This window comes from Bombina bombina, chromosome 1 (assembly GCF_027579735.1).
Source record: "Bombina bombina isolate aBomBom1 chromosome 1, aBomBom1.pri, whole genome shotgun sequence".
In the NCBI taxonomy this organism is placed as follows: Eukaryota; Metazoa; Chordata; class Amphibia; order Anura; family Bombinatoridae; genus Bombina; species Bombina bombina.
The window spans coordinates 916749416-916768991 of record NC_069499.1 but is presented as its reverse complement, the minus strand read 5'-3'; the positions used below and the strand labels follow the sequence as shown (position 1 = coordinate 916768991).

Here is a 19576-nt window from a genome sequence, read left to right as displayed (position 1 = left end):
ATGGAAATTGAACGCTTAGTCTTAGCTAGGAGAGGGTTTTCTGAGAGTGTGATTGATACTCTCATTCAAGCCAGGAAGCCGGTCACCCGACGCATCTATCATAAAGTATGGAGGACCTACTTACTCTGGTGTGAGGCTCGTGGGTATCCCTGGCATAAGGTCATGGTTTCAAGGATCATTCTATTCCTACAGGAAGGTTTGGAGCAGGGACTTGCCGCCAGTTCCTTAAAGGGACAGATTTTGGCTCTATCTGTATTGTTACACAAGAAGCTCGCTGAACTTCCTGATATACAGTCTTTTGTTCAGGCTCTATCCAGGATCAGGCCTGTATTTAGGCATTCTGTTCCTCCTTGGAGTTTGAATTTGTTTTTTAAGGTTTTGCAGAGGGCTCCGTTTGAGCCTATGCATTCTCTTGACATTAAATTACTGTCTTGGAAGGTTATTTTGCTACTGGCTATTGCTTCAGCATTCAAAGTCTCTGAGTTACCGGCCTTGCAATGTGAGTCTCCTTACTTTTTTTTTTTTTTATGCCGACAAGGCTGTCCTTCGCACTGGGTTGGGATTTCTCCCTAATCACAACATCAATCAGAAGATTGTAGTTCCTTCCTTGTGTCCTAACCCTTCTTCGAAGGAACGGTTACTTTATAATTTCGATGTGGTTCGAGCTTTGAAGTTTTATCTTCGGGCTATGAAGGATTTCAGACAGTTTTGTTTGTTGTCTATTCGGGGCAGTGCAAAGGGCAGAAGGCTTCTTACATTTCTCTCTTTTTGGCTGAGGAGCATGATTCGCTTGGCTTATGAGACAGCAGGACATAAGCCTCCTCAAAGGATTACGGCTCACTCGACTAGAGCTGTGGCTTCTTCTTGGGCCTTTAAGAATGAGGCCTCTATGGAGCAGGTTTGTAAGGCGGCTACCTGGTCCTCACATACTTTTTCAAAGTTTTACAAATTTGACGTGTTTGCTTCGGCGGAAGCAGCTTTTGGGAGAAAGGTCTTGCAGGCTGTGGTACCCTCAGAATAGTGTCCGCCTCTCTTTTACCCTCCCGTTCTTTTCATTCAGTGCCCTCTAGATCTTGGGTATTTGGGTATACTAGTATATCATAGTATATATTGTCCAGTTCTAAAATTGACCCTTTCAGTGCCAGCAATTAATTAGATCTGTTTAGATATTCATTCCTTCGGGGGCCCTGGTTCTGAGTTTACAAATTCAGATGGCCTCCCTAGTACGCAGTATTTTATCACGGTCACCAATTCTCCTGGGTATCTTAACTGTTTCTATGATCTGCCATTTAAGTTCATTAATGTTACCATTATGGTATATCTTGTAATGCCAGGCTACCTGTGAGTCTGGATAGTCTGATTTTACTCCATTAAGGTGCTCTTTTATTCTTTATCTTGGCTCCCTCGTAGTGAGGCCAACATATTGTTTCCTACATTGGTAGACCACATATGTGTTCCGGCAGTTTGTGCAGGCATCAATTGTATACACTCTCTGTGTATTCATTGATTGAAAGCTTTTCCCCGGTAGGGTATATGTACATGCCTTGCATCTGCCAGCCCCACATCTGTAGTGTCCCTTGCATACTAACCAGCTATTCATTCTTTTTTATATGGTTTTAACTTCACTGGAAGCCAGTATATTACCCAACGTTTTATTTTTCCTAGATACACATCTGCATCTGTTTTTAACAGCATCAAAGAGGTCTGTATCACCTTTCAAAATAGGTAGACACTCCTTGATAAGAGATTTCCTCAAATTGGTTGCTGTAATTAGTGACAAAAATGGGGTTATTAGTCAAATTATTTTGATTTTTATTTTTATTGGAGTGCAACATAGCCTTCCTAATTCTATCCATCCCTTCCACCATATGAAAGGCTTTCATTATTTTTTTGTTCTGAAAACCCCCTATCTTTGAACCTATCTTTAAGCCCTTTTGCTAGTTGAGTATAATCCTCCCTAGAGGAATAATTCCTTTTAAGACAGGTGAATTCACCCTTAAGTATTCCTAAATGCGTATGCTTTGGATGCATGCTTTTTGCATGAAGAACACTGTTGCCTGATATAGGCTTTCTATGCAGTTTGGTCACCATCCTTTGTCCTTCTCCTGAAAGGATTAGGTCAAGATATTCAATGTTAGTTTTATCCCTTACACACAGCTCAGGCCCATTGTGTTCTTATTGAGTAATTCAACAAAGTCTTGGTTTTCTTTCGGGGTGCCCTTCCATATAAATAGGAGGTCTTCAATGTACCTCTTGTACATCACAATACTTCCTCCCTGGGGGCAGCCGTCCCCATAAATATGGGTTAGCTCCCACCAACCCATATATAGGTTGGCGAAGGCTGGGGCAAAAGTAGCCCCCATTGCTGTCCCTCTCTTTTGGAGGTAAAAGCTGCCCCCAAAGGAGAAGTAATTGTGCGTAAGCAAGAACTACAACACCCTCAAAACTATAGTTTTTGAACGTTGTTATACCCAGTATATGTATCAAGGAAAAACTTACTAGCCATCATCCCTTTATCTAGGGGTATGCAAGAGTATAAGCTGACGACATCAATAGTCATCAAGGTATAACCTGGTTCCCATGTCAATGACCAATAGCTGCTTCGTATCCTGTAAGTAGGAAGGCAGAATCTTAACTAATGGCTGGAGTATTGTTTCCATCCATCCCCCCAAAGGCTCAAGTAGGGACCCTATGCCTGACACAATTGGTCACCCCTGTACATTCTCAAGTGACTTATGAGTCTTAGGGAGATGGTGGAAGATCAGTGTTGTAGGATTTTTCACATTCAAAAAAGTACATGTGTTGTCATCCACAATGCCTAGATCCCTGCCCTCATCTAAAATCAGGGCAAGCCTACTGCTAAAGGAGGTTGTGGGGTCAAAACTTAATTGTTGGTATACCTCAGTATCCCGTAATAGTCTTTCGGCCTCTTGGATATACACCTGCTTATTCAAGACAACAATATTACCTCCCTTGTCACTCCGACGGATGACAATATCATGTTTAGATTTTAATCTCTCTATGGCTTCCAGTTCCTTTTTAGTAAGATTGGGTCTTTAACCACCAGGATTGGAGAGTGAGTCATGCAAGTTTGTAAGTTCTATTTCAACCCTCTTATGAAAGGATTCCAGGTATACACCTCTCTTCCTTGTAGGGTTAAAATCGATGCAGCCTTACGTTTAACTTTGACTTGCTCTTCCTTACATGACTCCATCTCCAGTCCTAGTAGAGATAAATAATCTTTGGCTTCTTCAAAGTGAACATCAATTCTATCTTGGTTCTCTCCCATCTCTTCCTCATTACAATCCTCAGTAGATAAATTATCTTTAAAATATTTTCTCAAAGTAAGATTCCTGACACACCTGTTTAAATCCAGTATGGTTTAGAATAGATTGAAATTGGCTGATGGCACAAAACTAAGACCATAGCATAGTACATTTTGTTCTTCTTCATCTAATATTGCATCTGAGAGGTTAATAACAGTTACATTTTGTATTTGTTCCTGTTTTTTTGTTGTTGTGTTTGTTCCGGCGTTTTCCCCCCTCTTATGTGGCTTCCTCGCCCTCTGGGGTTTGACTGGCCCCTCTGAAAAACCTGCGTATCTTGTTGTGGGTTATCAGCCTGTGGTACACTTTGGGCCTGTAATTGGTATTTGTTCGTGTTAATCCCTTGTTGAAGCAAAGACTCACTAGATCTAAGTATCCCTCTACCTCCCACTGCACCTGTAATATGTTGGTTACTATGTGTTACATTATGTACATCTTCTACTGAAGCTGTTATATGTGTAATATTAGGTGCTTCTATTTCATTAACATTAAAACCCATACTAGGTGCCACTCGTGGTATGGTTGAAACATTAGTAGAGTCTCTGTCTTCACCGGATTCACCATCTGTATCGGAGAAGGTAACTTTCCTTCTGTTTCTTCTCCTTCTTGATTTAGATCTTGAGGAACGTTGATTGTCTTTTCCTTGTTTCCAATTACACACCATATTCATCTTATAATCTAGGGAGTCCCTTTCAAATTTTCGTTGTTTTGCAACATCTATTTCCATTTTCATATTGTTAATGGTTTTGTCCAGGATAGTGTCCAGTTGCATATAATCCTTGTGGCTAATAAACGTGTTAAATTCTTGTTGCAATTCCATAATCTCTTGTCTGAGCAGTTCATGTTGCTTCTCTTTGTAGGAATTAATGATCTACATTGATTTAAAGGAAAAGTCTGAGAGGATGTCGTTCCATTGCTCCAGAAAATGACTCTCAGTAATATTAACTTGGAAGGTTGGGAACTTTTTCAAACAAAGCCCTCTAGGGATTATTTTAAGGGATATGTACTTCTCTAGTAATTTTATGTCCCACCACAACCTGTATTCCTTTAAAAGTTTATTTTCCAATATCTGGAACACATCACTCACATTTTGCATTCTTAGGCCTAGATTTGGAGTTCGGCGGTAAAAGGGCTGTTAACGCTCCGCGGGCTTTTTTCTGGCCGCACCATAAATTTAACTCTGGTATCGAGAGTTAAAACAAATGCTGCGTTAGTCTCCAAAAAAGGAGCGTAGGGCATTTTTACCGCAAATGCAACTCTCGATACCAGAGTTGCTTACGGACGCGGCCAGCCTCAAAAACGTGCTCGTGCACGATTCCCCCATAGGAAACAATGGGGCTGTTTGAGCTGAAAAAAAACCTAACACCTGCAAAAAAGCAGCGTTCAGCTCCTAACGCAGCCCCATTGTTTGCTATGGGGAAACACTTCCTACGTCTGCACCTAACACTCTAACATGTACCCCGAGTCTAAACACCCCTAACCTTACACTTATTAACCCCTAATCTGCCGCCCCCGCTATCGCTGACCCCTGCATTACAGTTTTAACCCCTAATCTTCCGCTCCGTAAACCGCCGCAACCTACGTTATCCCTATGTACCCCTAATCTGCTGCCCTAACATCGCCGACCCCTATGTTATATTTATTAACCCCTAATCTGCCCCCCACAACGTCGCCGACACCTGCCTACACTTATTAACCCCTAATCTGCCGAGCGGACCTGAGCGCTACTATAATAAAGTTATTAACCCCTAATCCGTCTCACTAACCCTATCATAAATAGTATTAACCCCTAATCTGCCCTCCCTAACATCGCCGACACCTACCTTCAATTATTAACCCCTAATCTTCCGATCGGAGCTCACCGCTATTCTAATAAATGTATTAACCCCTAAAGCTAAGTCTAACCCTAACACTAACACCCCCCTAACTTAAATATAATTTACATCTAACGAAATAAATTAACTCTTATTAAATAAATTAATCCTATTTAAAGCTAAATACTTACCTGTAAAATAAACCCTAATATAGCTACAATATAAATTATAATTATATTTTAGCTATTTTAGGATTAATATTTATTTTACAGGCAACTTGGTATTTATTTTAACCAGGTACAATAGCTATTAAATAGTTAAGAACTATTTAATAGTTACCTAGTTAAAATAATAACAAAATTACCTGTAAAATAAATCCTAACCTAAGATATAATTAAACCTAACACTACCCTATCAATAAAATAATTAAATAAACTACCTACAATTACCTACAATTAACCTAACACTACACTATCAATAAATAAATTAAATACAATTGCTACAAATAAATACAATTAAATAAACTAGCTAAAGTACAAAAAATAAAAAAGAACTAAGTTACAGAAAATAAAAATAAATTTACAAACATAAGAAAAATATTACAACAATTTTAAACTAATTACACCTACTCTAAGCCCCCTAATAAAATAACAAAGCCCCCCAAAATAAAAAATTCCCTACCCTATTCTAAATTTAAAAAGTTACAAGCTCTTTTACCTTACCAGCCCTGAACAGGGCCCTTTGCGGGGCATGCCCCAAGAAGTTCAGCTCTTTTGCCTGTAAAAGAAAACATACAATACCCCCCCCCCAACATTACAACCCACCACCCACATACCCCTAATCTAACCCAAACCACCCTTAAATAAACCTAACACTAAGCCCCTGAAGATCTTCCTACCTTGTCTTCACCATACCAGGTTCACCGATCCGTCCTGGCTCCGATATCTTCATCCAACCCAAGCGGGGGCTAGACATCCACTGAAGAAGTCCAGAAGAGGGTCCAAAGTCTTCCTCCTATCCGGCAAGAAGAGGACATCCGGACCGGCAAACATCTTCTCCAAGCGGCATCTTCTATCTTCTTCCATCCGGTGCGGAGCGGGTCCATCTTGAAGCAGGCGACGCGGATCCATCCTCTTCTTCCGATGTCTCCCGACGAATGACGGTTCCTTTAAGGGACGTCATCCAAGATGGCGTCCCTCGAATTCCGATTGGCTGATAGGATTCTATCAGCCAATCGGAATTAAGGTAGGAATTTTCTGATTGGCTGATGGAATCAGCCAATCAGAATCAAGTTCAATCCGATTGGCTGATCCAATCAGCCAATCAGATTGAGCTCGCATTCTATTGGCTGTTCCGATCAGCCAATAGAATGCGAGCTCAATCTGATTGGCTGATTGGATCGGCCAATCGGATTGAACTAGATTCTGATTGGCTGATTCCATCAGCCAATCAGAAAATTCCTACCTTAATTCCGATTGGCTGATAGAATCCTATCAGCCAATCGGAATTCGAGGGACGCCATCTTGGATGACGTCCCTTAAAGGAACCGTCATTCGTCGGGAGACATCGGAAGAAGAGGATGGATCCGCGTCGCCTGCTTCAAGATGGACCCGCTCCGCACCGGATGGAAGAAGATAGAAGATGCCGCTTAGAGAAGATGTTTGCCGGTCCGGATGTCCTCTTCTTGCCGGATAGGAGGAAGACTTTGGACCCTCTTCTGGACTTCTTCAGTGGATGTCTAGCCCCCGCTTGGGTTGGATGAAGATATCGGAGCCAGGACGGATCGGTGAACCTGGTATGGTGAAGACAAGGTAGGAAGATCTTCAGGGGCTTAGTGTTAGGTTTATTTAAGGGTGGTTTGGGTTAGATTAGGGGTATGTGGGTGGTGGGTTGTAATGTTGGGGGGGGGGTATTGTATGTTTTCTTTTACAGGCAAAAGAGCTGAACTTCTTGGGGCATGCCCCGCAAAGGGCCCTGTTCAGGGCTGGTAAGGTAAAAGAGCTTGTAACTTTTTAAATTTAGAATAGGGTAGGGAATTTTTTATTTTGGGGGGCTTTGTTATTTTATTAGGGGGCTTAGAGTAGGTGTAATTAGTTTAAAATTGTTGTAATATTTTTCTTATGTTTGTAATTTTTTTTTTATTTTCTGTAACTTAGTTCTTTTTTATTTTTTGTACTTTAGCTAGTTTATTTAATTGTATTTATTTGTAGCAATTGTATTTAATTTATTTATTGATAGTGTAGTGTTAGGTTAATTGTAGGTAATTGTAGGTAGTTTATTTAATTATTTTATTGATAGGGTAGTGTTAGGTTTAATTATATCTTAGGTTAGGATTTATTTTACAGGTAATTTTGTTATTATTTTAACTAGGTAACTATTAAATAGTTCTTAACTATTTGATAGCTATTGTACCTGGTTAAAATAAATACCAAGTTGCCTGTAAAATAAATATTAATCCTAAAATAGCTAAAATATAATTATAATTTATATTGTAGCTATATTAGGGTTTATTTTACAGGTAAGTAGCTTTAAATAGGATTAATTTATTTAATAAGAGTTAATTTATTTCGTTAGATGTAAATTATATTTAAGTTAGGGGGGTGTTAGTGTTAGGGTTAGACTTAGCTTTAGGGGTTAATACATTTATTAGAATAGCGGTGAGCTCCGATCGGAAGATTAGGGGTTAATAATTGAAGGTAGGTGTCGGCGATGTTAGGGAGGGCAGATTAGGGGTTAATACTATTTATGATAGGGTTAGTGAGGCGGGTTAGGGGTTAATAACTTTATTATAGTAGCGGTGCGGTCCGCTCGGCAGATTAGGGGTTAATAAGTGTAGGCAGGTGTCGGCGACGTTGAGGGGGGCAGATTAGGGGATAATAAATATAATATAGGGGTCGGCGGTATTAGGGGTAGCAGATTAGGGGTACATAGGGATAACGTAGGTGGCGGCGCTTTGCGGTCGGAAGATTAGGGGTTAATTATTTTAAGTAGCTGGCGGCGATGTTGTGGGGGGCAGATTAGGGGTTAATAAATGTAATATAGGGGTCGGCGGGGTTAGGGGCAGCAGATTAGGGGTACATAAGTATAACGTAGGTGGCGGTCGGAAGATTAGGGGTTAAAATTTTTAATCGAGTGGCGGCGATGTGGGGGGACCTCGGTTTAGGGGTACATAGGTAGTTTATGGGTGTTAGTGTACTTTAGGGTACAGTAGTTAAGAGCTTTATAAACCGGCGTTAGCCAGAAAGCTCTTAACTCCTGCTATTTTCAGGCGGCTGGAATCTTGTCGTTAGAGCTCTAACGCTCACTGCAGAAACGACTCTAAATACCGGCGTTAGAAAGATCCCATTGAAAAGATAGGCTACGCAAATGGCGTAGGGGGATCTGCGGTATGGAAAAGTCGCGGCTGTAAAGTGAGCGTTAGACCCTTTAATGACTGACTCCAAATACCAGCGGGCGGCCAAAACCAGCGTTAGGAGCCTCTAACGCTGGTTTTGACGGCTACCGCCGAACTCTAAATCTAGGCCTTATATTGCTTGTAAACAGATCTTCTATTGAAGGTCTTTGTGCTTTGTTTTCCTCTACTGCTCTCAAAGAGAAAAATGTACTTGAATGCTGTGCATTATCCATGTTTGCTAATAAACAGCTTCCCCAAAAAACATCAAATGTGGAGAAAAATCACTAAGTATAATCTGCTTTGCTATGGGGGAGGTGTTAAAAACTTTCATGAAGGAAAAGAAGAATAAATACAATTCCTATGAGCAGTTAACTACGAATGCTTAGGGTATAAGGAATACTCATAATATACAGACAATAATAGCCCCATACAGCGCTCAATAGTAATAGGATATAGGACAGTGTAATACAATTTCTGAGGTGTCGAGTATTATTACCCAAAGGAGCAGAATTGTCAAATATCACCGGTATTCATGATCATACCTTAGTCTTTTTTGATCAGCATCTTGTGTTCACTCCCAATACAAACTTCCTCTGGCTGTATTCCAGCTTAATTAGCTGTTCGCTCCACTTCTCACTTCTCTGTATGAAACAACCCGCAGCTATGCTACGGAAGAAGCCTGTCAGGCTCCACCTCCTCCTCCACTGCAACCTCCGTTTACGGAGCCCCACAAACCGCCCACAGACCTTACCATGGTCTGTAAAAGTTAACACCACATCCACAAAAAAAAGAAAAGAGCGTGGCAGGGTAGCAGATTAAAATAATAAAACATAACATTTATTTGACTGTTTAAGATCAGTGGTTGTCAGTAAAAACAAATAAAATCCAAAAAGCCAGAGCAACTGCGTTCTTACGCGTTTCAGCGACCGCCTTATTCTTAGACCGAGCTGCTCTGGTTACACAGCCTCCTTTAATTAGGTAAATCATTACTGACGACAGCATTAGCATTCAACAGTTAACCCTAGACATCCTGAAACAACCTATATGGTATTGCAGAGAACTGTGCTATGTAGCACATATATCTCTCCTATAGTAATCAACATATAGGGAACAGCATTAATTTAATGTGAGTGCAACATCATATAGAAAGTTGCAGTCCTAAAATACAATCCAATAATACAATTAGAAATACTGATATTACCCTATACATAACATCCCTGAGTTAGTAAAAGAATTATCTAATATCCCAACTCGAGCAAAAACAGTTAAGATACCCAGGAGAGGTGGTGACGTGATAAAATACTGCGTACTTGGGAGGCCTTTTGTATTTTTAAACTCAGAACCAGGGCCCCCGAAGGAATGAATATCCAAACAGATCTAATTAATTGCTGGCACTGAAAGGGTCCATTTTAGAACTGGACAGTATATACTATGATATACTAGTATATATTCTACATTAATTTGTGAATATATTTTAGAATATGTCATGTGCTTGAAACCTATATTGATCATATTTTTTCTTGATTTCTAATGGGAGCCTTAGAAGGCATATACACTTAGAGAGGAAGGAGAGAGAAGGACGTGTACCTTCATTTTTACAAAGTCTTAAAATGATTTTTATTGTAGACCTAGTTCAAAATGAGGTTTAAACTAACTTTACAGAACTGTATATTACCCACACATTAATCTAAGTACATTATAATGATATGGGTTACAGAACACGCTTAAGTCATATATAAACGACATTGTGATTCTTTGCCGAAATATGGAATAGATGTTATATAAATCAGAATTTTAACATATCCATATCAGTATATTATACCTATAGTTTGGAGAATGTAATCTATAATGTACAACGACATTATTACACAATTTTGCTTGAGTTGGGATATTAGATAATTCTTTTACTAACTCAGGGATGTTATGTATAGGGTAATTTCAGTATTTCTAATTGTATTATTGGATTGTATTTTAGGACTGCAACTTTCTATATGATGTTGCAGACTCACATTTAATTAATGCTGTTCCCTATATGTTGATTACTATAGGAGAGATATATGTGCTACATAGCACAGTTCTCTGCAATACCATATAGGTTGTTTCAGGATGTCTAGGGTTAACTGTTCAATGCAAATGCTGTCATCAGTAATGATTTACCTAATTTAAGGAGGCTGTGTAACCAGAGCAGCATGTTCTATGAATAAGGCGGTAACTGAAACGCGTAAGAACGCAGTTGCTCTGGCTTTTTGGATTGTATTTGTTTTTACTGACACCCACTGATCTTAAACAGTCAAATAAACGCTATGTTTTATTATTTTAATCTGCTTCCCTGCCACGCTCTTTTCTTTTTTTTGTGGATGTGTTGTTAACTTTTACAGACCGTGGTAAGTTCTGTGGGCGGTTTGTGGGGCTCCGTGAATGGAGGTTGCAGTGGAGGAGGAGGTTCGAGCCTGACCGGCTTTTTCTGAAGCATAGCTGCGGGTTGTTTCATACAGAGAAGTGGAGCGAACATCCGATTAAGCTGGAATACAGCCAGAGGAAGTTCGTATTGGGAGTGAACACAGGATGCTGATCACAAAAGACTAAGGTATGATCATGAATACCGGTGATATTTGACAATTCTGCTCCTTTGGATAATAATACTCAACACCTCAGGAATTGTATTACACTGATCTAATTAGAAACTAATCTAATTAGATTCTACAAGGAAGTAAGTAAAAATATAGATAAAGGGGAATCAGTTGATGTGATATACTTAGATTTTGCAAAGGCATTTGATACAGTGCCACATGAGAGATTAATGCACAAAATTAAGGGACTGGGAATAGCTGAAAATGTTAGCTCATGGATAAATAACTGGATAAAAGATAGGGAGCAACGAGTAGTAGTAAATGGATCATACTCAGATTGGACAAAGGTAATCAGTGGCGTCCCCCAGGGATCAGTACTGGGCCCTGTTCTTTTTAATATTTTTATAAATGACTTGGAGCAAGGATTAAATAGCGACATCTCTATTTTTGCAGATGATACTAAGTTAAGTAAGGTCATTAGGTCAGAGCAGGACGAACTCTCTTTACAAATGGATTTGCTAAAATTAGAACTATGGGCAAGTGAATGGAAAATGAGATTTAATACGGAAAAATGTAAGGTTCTACATTTTGGAAGTAAAAATAAGCAGGCTACGTATTTTTTAAATGGGACAAGACTTAGCCAAACACAGGAGGAAAGGGATTTGGGAGTAGTAATAGATAACAAGCTAAAGATGAGTGCACAATGCAGGGCAGTGGCTTCAAAGGCTAATAAGATACTAGCATGTATTAAAAGAGGCATTGATTCAAGGGAGGAAAGCATAATTCTGTCATTATATAAAGCCCTGGTAAGACCTCACCTTGAGTTTGGAGTGCAGTTCTGGGGACCGATTGCTAAAAAAGATATTGCAGAACTAGAAAAAGTTCAGAGAAGGGCCACAAAGCTAATAAGGGGATTGGAGAAATTAACCTATGAGGAGAGGTTAGCCAAACTGGGTCTGTTCTCTTTAGAAAAAAGGCGCTTGAGAGGTGACATGATTACTTTATATAAATATATTCAAGGCCCATATACAGAGATGGCAGAAGCTCTTTTTATTCCAAGAAAATTGTTTCTGACAAGAGGTCATAATTTAAGGTTGGAGGAAAGGAGATTTAATCTCCTGCAACGTAAACGTTTTTTCACTGTAAGAGCAATAAAATTGTGGAACTCATTACCAAAGGAGGTAGTGAATGCCAATACCATAGATTCATTTAAAAATAGTCTGGATAAATTTCTGTATATAAACAAAATTCATGGATATGATTGCTAGTATTAAATGGGTCACATTTTAATGGGGTTATTTAAGCTTAACTGGAGCTTTTTGTAAGTATTTTAGATTTGTATAGGTTGAACTCGATGGACTTCAGTCTTTTTTCAACCTTATCTACTATGTTACTATGTTACTATGTTACTGTCCTATATCCACGGATACTTACTATTGAGCACTGTATGGGGATATTATTGTCTGTATATTAATTGCCAACATTACCCTGCTTAAAAAAGACAGAAGAATGTGACTATTTTATAGAGAAATTACAGAAAAATATGTATTTGAAATTGTACAATTCATATTTTTTTACAGGGAGCACAACTATTTTGTTTTTAGAAACCAGTTTCTAACCTGAATAAAAAACTAATTTCTGTTCAATATAAACTTTAAATATAATATAATTTATGTACACCTATTTCACCACCAATAATTTGAATATAATTGCATTGTATTGGATAAATATGCTTTGTGAGCATTGCAATACTAAATGTACTGTTTGTCACATAGCATAATGCTAACATTGGGATTTTAGAAATCCATGTGACTGAAGCTGAGGTGCACACTTACCAGTCTGTCCTCACTAATTCTCACTAACACACTGACTGGACTGAAACTGAAAGTGTAGCTGGTGAGCAGGTTGATCTATAAGTGGGAGGATTCATGCTTAAGGTGGAATAGCATGATTATAAATCATGCTCACAATTTAGCTAAATCTTGCTCACAATTTAGGAAAATGTGCACACGATTTAGGAAAATGTGCACATGATTTAGGAAAATGTGCACACTATTTAGGAAAATGTGCTCACGATTTAGGAAAATGTGCGCACGATTTAGCAAAATCTGCGCACAATTAAAAAAAATATCTTGTGTGACACTTCTGGGGCTCCGTAATAAAGCAATTTTTAAAGTTTTAAAATATAGTGCAGCAATTGAAAATGCAAAATGTTTTGTGAAAAAAATCCCAGATAGAGTCAACAAAAATAAATGCTTTGCTGTTTTGCAATGATACTCCATATTTGACTTTTCAAAAAGCACTTTGTTCTGGATGCACTGTGTTAACTAAAACTTACACAGTGCAGCCAGAGCACAGTGCTTTTTTGAAGCCTGATGCAGAGCAGTGCTGCAAAGAGAGCCAATAGTTCCTGCATTGTGTCCTGTTCTTTCTGCAGACATGCTGCATTTTCTGCAATGGCATCTCAGATCACAGCAGTTCTGCCTTGGGTATAGAAGCTATGTTACAGCAGTCCTATAGCTGTTGCAATGATTTGTGCTATTCTATCTGCCTGTCTATCTAATATGTATGAGCATTATATATATTTTCCTTCTTAATACAAGGAGAGTCCACGGCTTCATTCCTTACTGTTGGGAAATACTAAACCTGGCCACCAGGAGGAGGCAAAGTCTCTGTAGTCCTATATTTGGCTCATCTCACAACCTGCCCACTTGACCCTATTCCTTCAACTTCTTCCCTCTCTCTCTTCCCAAGAAGAAGGGAACTTTTCATCCAATTCTGAACTTGAAGGGCCTAAACAAATTTCTAAGCGTCCCATTCTTCAAGATGGAGACAATAAGATCAATCCTTCCTCTGATTCAGGAAGGACAGTTTATGACTACCATAGACCTGACGGATGCATACCTTCACATTCCAATACACAGGGAACATTTTCAATTCCTGAGGTTTGCATTTCTGGACCAACAGTTCATAGCACTTTTGTTTGGCTTAGCTACTGCTCCAAGAATATTTACAAAGGTTCTGGGAGCTCTCCTAGCGGTTGCCAGAGCACGAGGTATCGCAGTAGCACATTACCTGGACGATATCTTGGTACAGTCACCATCTTTTCGTCTAGCAAGGGAGCACTCGGAATTCCTTCTAAGTCTTCTTCAGTAGCTTGTTCTATGGCGCGGTGACCGGCTGTGGTCATGCTTTCGTTTTCTCTTTCCTGACCGAGCTAGCGCTAGCTGTCAGAGAGGTTGCTTCTTCTCTGGGTGCCTGGGTCTAGGAGGTGATGAGTGCCCCAGTCATTAGGGGTATATAGGTACATTTATTTGTATCCTACTGTTGTTAGCGCAAGCTATGGAGGATCCTGATATGCTTGAGGGTACTCCCTCTATTCCGAATGGTAATACCTGTCTATATTGTGAGGAGGCCTTGGTGTGCCCGCCCTCTCAACTATATTCGATATGCATCAAGAAGGTTAACCCCTTTAGTACAACTGAGCCGTCCACCTCTGAGGACTCGCCGTCCCGTGAGGTGCGTACCCATCAATGATCTCCATTGTCTCATGCAGCTTCCCGTAGCACGCCTGATCCTCCGCCTGGAAGGGAGCCTTTTACCATCCGACTTTACCGCGCAGTTAAAGACGACGGTATCTTAGGCTCTTAGTGCAGGGGTGTGGAAATGTTTTAAAAAACTACTTGTCCAAGGGACTAAAGCAGGAGCCCAATCTACCTGCCCCTCGTGACAATCTACTTGTCCTGATTCACAAAATACTGATACAGTATATGTGCACTAATACAGAATACATGTACACTAATACAGAATATGTGTGCACTCATACAGTATATGTTTGTACCTATACAGAATATGTGTGCACTCATACAGTATCTGTATATATGTGTACATGTATATATGTATTTCTTCTACAAGATACGACGAGTCCACGGATTCATCCTTACTTGTGGGATATTATCCTCCTGCTAACAGGAAGTGGCAAAGAGCACCACAGCAGAGCTGTATATATAACTCCTCCCTTCTCTCCACCCCCAGTCATTCTCTTTGCCTATGCTAGTAATAGGAAGGGTAAAGTGAAAGAGGTGTTAAAATGATAGTTTTTAGTTTCTTCGATCAAGATGTTTTTTATTTTAAATGGTACCGGTGAGTACTATTTCTCTTGATGTATCGAGTCCACGGATTCATCCATACTTGTGGGATATTCTCCTTCCTAACAGGAAGTGGCAAAGAGAGCACCCACAGCAGAGCTGTCTATATAGCTCCTCCCTTAGCTCCACCCCCCCAGTCATTCTTTTTGCCTGCTAACTGCTAGGAAGGGTAAAGTGAGTGTGGTGACATTTCCTCAGATTCGCCTTTCTGGACAGGCATTACCAGTTTGTGGCCCTTCCCTTCGGGTTGGCCACGGCTCCCAGAATTTTCACAAAGGTGCTAGGGTCCCTTTTGGCGGTTTTAAGACCGCGGGGCAGGCGTCGACTTTCCAGTTAACCAAGTCTCACACGGACATCGTGTTGGCTTTTCTGAGATCTCACAGGTGGAAGGTGAACATAAAAAAGAGTTCTCTCTTCCGTCTCACAAGAGTTTCCTTCCTAGGGACTCTGATAGAAATGAAAATATTTCTGACGGAGGTCAGAAAATCAAAACTCTTAACCACTTGCCGAGCTCTTCATTCCATTCCTCGGCCATCAGTGGCTCAGTGTATGGAGGTAATCGGACTCATGGTAGCGGCAATGGACATAGTTCCTTTTGCCCGCCTACACCTCAGACCACTACAACTGTGCATGCTCAAACAGTGGAATGGGGATTATGCAGATTTATCTCCGCAAATACATCTGGATCAGGAGACCAGAGATTCTCTTCTCTGGTTGTTGTCTCAGGACCACCTGGCTCAGGGAATGTGTTTCTGCAGGCCAGAGTGGATTATTGTAACGACAGATGCCAGCCTGCTAGGCTGGGGTGCAGTCTGGAACTCCCTGAAAGCACATGGCTTATGGTCTCGGGAGGAAACTCTCCTCCCAATAAACATTCTAGAACTGAGAGCGATATTCAATGCGCTTCAGGCGTGGCCTCAGCTAGCTGCAGCCAAATTCATCAGATTTCAGTCGGACAACATCACGACTGTAGCTTACATCAATCACCAAGGAGGAACACTGAGTCCTCTAGCGATGATGGAAGTAACCAAAATAATCCGATGGGCGGAGACTCACTCTAGCCATCTTTCAGCAATCCATATCCCAGGGGTAGAGAACTGGGAGGTGGATTTCCTAAGTCGTCAGACTTTTCATCCGGGGGAGTGGGAGCTCCATCCGGAAGTATTTGCCCAGCTGACTCAGCTATGGGGCACACCAGAATTGGATCTGATGGCATCCCATCAGAACGCCAAGCTTCCTTGTTACGGGTCCAGGTCCCGGGATCCCCAGGCGGTACTGATAGATGCTGTAGCAGTGCCTTGGTCCTTCAATCTGGCCTATGTATTTCCACCGTTTCCTCTCCTCCCATGTCTGGTAGCCAGAATCAAGCAGGAGAGAGCTTAGGTGATTCTGATAGCACCTGCGTGGCCACGCATGACTTGGTATGCAAACCTAGTGGACATGTCATCTGTTCCACCGTGGACTCTGCCAATGAGGCAGGACCTTCTAATCCAAGGTCCATTCAAGCATCCAAATCTAATTTCTCTGCATCTGACTGCTTGGAGATTGAACGCCTGATTTTATCAAAGCGTGGTTTCTCTGAGTCGGTCATTGATACCCTGATTCAAGCTAGAAAGCCTGTCACCAGGAAAATCTATCATAAGATTTGGCGCAAATATCTTTATTGGTGTGAATCCAAGGGTTACTCATGGAGTAAGATTAGGATTCCTAGAATATTGTCTTTTCTCCAAGAAGGATTGGAGAAGGGATTATCAGCTAGCTCCTTAAAAGGACAGATTTCTGCTTTGTCTATTCTTTTACACAAGCGTCTGGCAGATGTCCCAGACGTTCAAGCGTTTAGTCAGGCTTTAGTCAGAATCAAGATAAATTCAAAAACTATACAGATATGCTAGATGTTAACAACAAAATGTACAGAATGACTAGAATAGAGCACAATACTCCCCTCTTAGATGACCGCAGCCTTCTAACAGTCTCTCCCAAAGGACTGTGAGTAGAATAATGGAAATTGTATATAGAGGCGCTGGTCTTAGGTCCTTCTGTGTGTTGTAGTGCACACTGAAGAAAGAAACTTGACTTGTGATTCGCAGTATACTTACTCCGAAAATTTCAGAGTTCAGCCTCTTCATAAGGATCTATATCCTGATTTTCTCATATTATGCTTTAGTATCTGCAGACAATGGAAATTACACTGCAGGTGATTGTATCTCACAAATTATGTAAAGTGCAATATACTCACTCCGAATATTTCGGAATCCGGCTCCTCAAATGTAGTTTGTAACTTGAAAATACTTCCAAAAAGGCAGCAGAAAATACTTGTTGTAACAAACAAATATTTATTAAAACATATTAAAAAAGCTGTTCTTTTGGCTCTACGCGTTTCAACGACTGAATCGTCTTTTTCAAGAGCAGTAAAACAAATGGAAGTGCTGCCTTGGAGTATTACAGGTGTATTTATACAGATAATCAATGTTCCTGTTCCGGTGAGAAACACCGGGATAGGACTCACAAATAAAACATTTTTAATTTATCCCCATCCGATTGTGTTTGAGAGTAATGCAATTTTTGTGTGCTTAAGCTGTTTCGCTCAAAATCTCACTAATTTGCCAAATCGGATCGGTATAAAAAAGTTAAAAATTATTTGGCCAATCACAGTAAAGTAATAAGGTAGTTCCCTTTCGAGTCCCGTTCTGTACAGTTCCCTTTCAGGTCTGCCGAAGGATGCATTATCATGTGTTCCAGTCAGACCAATCGTGTAGCGAGCGTTGTTCCAGATACTTTATGTGTAGAAATCTGTTTCCAGGTTCGTCCGGACAGTTCTATATCACATGTCCGGAGTGGGCCAATCCTTTTGCGAGCGATGTTTTCACCATATTCCTATAGTAACCGATGTTTTGTCTTTTTTAATTTTCTCTAGGGGGTATGTAATAGAAAGTGCAGATCATTTTGGGTCATATATAGGACAATATGTTTTCGTTTTTCTAAGTTGTAAAAACATTTAAGGTTGTTTCTAATAGGAATATCAATCAGGAAATTGTTGTTCCTTCACTGTGTCCTAATCCTTCAAAGAAGGAACGTCTGTTGCACAATCTTGATGTGGTTCGTGCTTTAAAGTTCTACTTACAAGCAACCAAAGATTTCCGTCAAACATCTTCATTGTTTGTTGTTTATTCTGGTAAGCGGAGAGGCCAAAAAGCTACGGCTACCTCTCTTTCTTTTTGGCTGAAAAGCATCATCCATTTGGCTTATGAGACTGCTGGCCAGCAGCCTCCTGAAAGGATTACTGCTCATTCTACTAGAGCAGTGGCATCCACATGGGCTTTTAAAAATGAGGCTTCTGTTGAACAGATTTGGTCTTCGCTTCATACTTTTCCAAATTTTACAAATTCGATACTTTTGCTTCTTCGGAGGCTATTTTTGGGAGAAAGGTTCCTGTCTTGTCCCTCCCTTCATCCGTGTCCTAAAGCTTTGGTATTGGTATCCCACAAGTATGGATGAATCCGTGGACACGATACATCTTACAAGAGAAAACAGAATTTATGCTTACCTGATAAATTTCTTTCTCTTGTGATGTATCGAGTCCACGGCCCGACCAGTCACCTCTGCACCCTATAGTTTCTCCTTTTTCTTCCTAGCCTTCGGTCGAATGACTGGGGGGGTGGAGCTAAGGGAGGAGCCATATAGACAGCTCTGCTGTGGGTGCTCTCTTTGCCACTTCCTGTTAGGAAGGAGAATATCCCACAAGTATGGATGAATCCGTGGACTCGATACATCACAAGAGAGAGAAATTTATCAGGTAAGCATAAATTCTGTTTTTTCCTCAGGCAGGATAGAAGATTTCTGCCCTGAGGTTTATGATCTTAGCAGATGTCACTAAGATCCATGTCGGTTCCCAAAGAGTTGCTGAGGAGTACAAGAGAAATCTTCAGCGTGGGGAACGTTTTTTATGCTACAAGCAGCATTGAGGTATGTGCAGTCATTTATTTCTGAGGAGACTATGGTATATCAGAATTGGCTGACATAGTTCCAAGTTGGGAAGGGGTAAGCAGTAGACCTATACATCAGGGTGGTACTGAAAACCTATGTAAAATTATCTTTGTTACAATTACAGCAAAGGAAAATTCAGGGCTAATTGCAGCAGCATGGTTAAGACACTGGGGCAGCCTAACATTTTTTTTTATTATATAAAAGTGTTTCATGGCTGCCAATGTTCTGTTGTGCTGAGGGTTCACATGGCATGTATTTTAATGTTTTTAGTACAATAATCCACATGGCTGTTTTAAACCGTTTCCCACGCCGTTGTTGAGGCTGTCAGCACATCGTTCAT

At 40.4% G+C, this 19576-nt stretch overlaps 1 protein-coding gene across 2 annotated transcripts in view; it reads left to right on the top strand.

Moving 5' to 3' along the window:
• Window positions 1-19576, top strand: part of NAE1 (NEDD8 activating enzyme E1 subunit 1) — a 172220-nt gene that overhangs the window by 71706 nt on the left and 80938 nt on the right. The gene's annotated exons all lie outside the window — the stretch shown is intronic.